Below are 3,733 nucleotides of genomic sequence, written 5' to 3'. Positions count from 1 at the left end.
TTTTTTCTCTTCAGCGTTTTAGTTTTCTCTCTACCTATAAAAGGGTGAAGCATAGAAAATTGTGACACTCTTTCATCTCTATAATTCAAATATCTTGAAGAACCAGCCTAAGCCAACTGCATCTGTGTTTTTGTGTTTTTTACTTACACAAATTATTGTTTTATTATATAGCAGGACACTAGAAATAGTATCTTCAGTAGATTCCAAATTATTTTCAGAGCCTACCACCAGAAAGAATAATAATGGATTTTATTTTTTGAGATTTCTATCGATTACCATTTTCAATAGATGCTATTTTTTAACTTTTGAAAAGTTTAAAAATTTTTGCCAATCATGTGCTATGGACTTTATTATATTTGAAATGGTAGTTCTTTCTAAGACTTTTTTTTTTTTTAATTCTTCACTAGGGAGATCTGTTCTTACTGGGGATATACAATAACCAGCTAATATTCTGACTAACTGGTATTTTTTTCCTTTAGACATTTGATTTTACCCATCAGACAAAGGTAAGTTTCTTTGTAAGACACACCATGTTAAATCAATATTCTATTTTTAATCAGGCGCATGGAATTTGCTCATTGAATTTCTTTATTGTTTTTACTATGATAATCCAGGATATCAGGAAGCATAAAAATGCCAAGAGAATCTTGTTATCTATAAACAACTGAGTTGGATGTCTTTGGGAGGATTCAGGAAGGATGTGTGATTATGCACACATATCCATAATAACTAGAGTGGTGACCCTCCAATGATGCTCTGTGTTCAAAGACTGTTGTTCCATATTTCTTCACATAACCTCCAAGCACATTTACAGAGTGTGGGATTGGGTTATGTTGCAGTGAAGTGGGGTCAAGATGGGAAACTACCTGCCATTCAGTTAACTCTCCTGAATGCAGGTCGCAAGATCTTTGTAATTTACTCAATGCATCTGCTTTGATAAGTAATATAAATTAGTCAAGAGAAAATAGCCTCTTAAGAGAACTGAACAATGTTTTTCTACTAATAATCAGGTCAAACATCATTTATCCATTTTCCATGCATTTTTAATGTATTTTCTATTTTTATTGAGAAGCATATTTCTGCAAAATAGATATGGTTACTTATTATTTCAGTCCCCCTTCATTGAGATGGTAACTGTGAGAAAATCTTTACTATATCAGATATTTTAATTTTTCCCCTACAAAAAATGTCAGTTGATTCGAATTATCATATTTTTGACTCCATCAATCAGTTATCATTCAACTGAGAATTATTATGACCATTAGTTGAAATAATGTGATAGCAGTTTATGTTTTTTTAGATTTAAGTCCTATACATTGTATAAATTCATGGACCAGAAAAGACTATATTAAAATTATATTAACAAAACAATTATTCAGCATGTAGTTTTGTAACTGGTTTAAATAATTGTGGCAGTTACTGTCTGTCATATAACTTAATGTCCCCAATACAAAAATTTGTGAGGATAATTCTCTTAGAATTTGTTTTCAGGAATTATTCATTTCTTTTGAAGAATTGATATTTATTTTCTTTCTCATACAATGAGTGCTCTATATACTGTAACATTCCTTTTTTGAGTTAATAAACATTATTTTTAGAGCAGTTTTAGGTTCACAGTGAAATTGAGTGGAAGGTACAGAGATTTCCTATAAACTGCCTGTCCCTACGTACATATACAACCTCCCCAAATATGGCCTTGTGGAACAGGAGTGGTACATTTATTACAAATGACGAATCTATATTGACAGACTATTATCGCCCAAAATTTATAGTTGAAATTAGGGTTCATTCTCAGTGTCATGCCTTCTATGGGTTTTGACAAATGTATAATGACATGTGTCCACCATTGTAGTATTACATAAAATGGTTTCACTGTCCTAATATCCCCTGTACTCTGCCTATTTATCTACTATAGCATTTTATTTAAAAAAAAAAAACAGAAACAAAAACAAAAAAACAAACATGTTGCTGTACTAATTTTCTGAAATATATAATTAGTGCTTGATTATCTCTCATGAAAAACAAAACAAACAAATCCTTCCCCAAGAAAAATCCCTTGAATTTCTCAAGGTACTTCCTTAAGTCACTATTCCTTTTCACAGAAAATTTCAAAAATGCATTTTTCCATTTCTTTTCTCCCAAACATTTGTACTTTTGACCCACCACTCCACTGAAAGTCTCTCTCAAGTCTTGCCAAATCCAAAAATGATTTGTTTCTGTTTTCATTTTACTGAAGCTCTGAAACAAAATTCAGGTTACTTGAACTCTTCCTCCCTGAAAAACTCTCTTTAATATCTAACACACTGTACTTTCTTGTTCTGCCTCAAGTTTGACCCTTTCAGGATTTTATTATTATAATAATTATCTTCTCCACAACTTGACCTCAATCTCAGAGCTATGTATTGGCCTTCCTATGCTCCTTACCCTCACACTTTTATAGATGTATATTCAACTGTCTACTTGATAATTCAATTTTTTATTTTTAACAGCCATCAGAAATTTAACATTACCAAGACAAAACCCACGCTCCCTCATGACATCAAAAGTATTCTCCTCCAATATTGCAGACTCAAAGCTCAACAGAAATCAAATTACAGTCTTTCAATGGATCATACATACATAGAATTCTTATTGCATTTTAGAAAGAATATCCTATAATAGCCTATCCAATCTCTGCCATCATCTCCTACCATTTTCTTTTCATTTGCCATCTCCAAACACAGTGGCTTTTCAGAATCTCAAATAGACCAAGGTGCCCCACCTTTGTCTTTGTACCACAGGTATTCATTAAAATATCATGTCCTCAGATATATCTACTCTGGCCACCCAATTTAAAATTAAGTGCCCCAATAAACAATTAAGTTTATTCATTCATTTTTACTGTTTTCAAGAACTCATCCCTATCAGAATTTATTGTATTTACTTCAGAATTTACTTGCCTATTGTCTGTCTCTCATTATCTTCTCCTCAATCATAATGTGATTTTCATTAGAATAAGAACCTCATCTACCTTTTCATGTCTCTATCTCATATGCTTAAAATGAATGGAGTGAGTTTATAATAGATATGTAAAGAATAAGTGAGAAATGAAAACAATCAACACAATAGAATAGCTTTCTAAACTGAGATTTCTAATCGAATAAATATTTCCTTTCCATGGCTAAATGCACAAAGATAAATGGCACAAACTCAGCCATAAAAAAAAAGGAAATCTTGCCATTTGGAACAACATAGATGAAACTATAGGGCTTTATGTGAGAGAAATAAAGCAGAGAGAGAAAAATAAATACTTTATGATATCACTTATATGTGTGGGGAGATGATTTCATAGAAACAGACAATAGAATAGTGATTGCCAGGGCTGGGAAAAGGGTGAAATGAGGTGATATAGGTTAAAAGGTACAAAATTTTAATTAGAAGAAGAATAAGTTCTGAAGGTCTAATGTACAACATGGAAACTATAGTTAATAATACAGTTGTATGCTTGAATGTTACTGAGTAGGTCTTATGTATTCTTTCCACACCAAAAAGAAGAGTTAACTATGTGAGCTGATAGACGTGTTAATTATCTTGGTCTTGGTAATTATTCCACAGTAAATATGTTTATCAAATAATCAGGTTGTACATTTTAAATATGTGCCATTATATGTCAATTATTTCTAAATAAAATTTTTAAAAATTACCTATCTTATCTTAAAAATAAATTAAAATTAATAATAGTATTAAACAGAGG

Source organism: Pteropus vampyrus, unplaced genomic scaffold (assembly GCF_000151845.1).
Source record: "Pteropus vampyrus isolate Shadow unplaced genomic scaffold, Pvam_2.0 Scaffold38, whole genome shotgun sequence".
Taxonomy (NCBI): domain Eukaryota; kingdom Metazoa; phylum Chordata; class Mammalia; order Chiroptera; family Pteropodidae; genus Pteropus; species Pteropus vampyrus.
The sequence above is the reverse complement of the archived record's forward strand: the minus strand, read 5'-3'. Positions refer to the sequence as shown.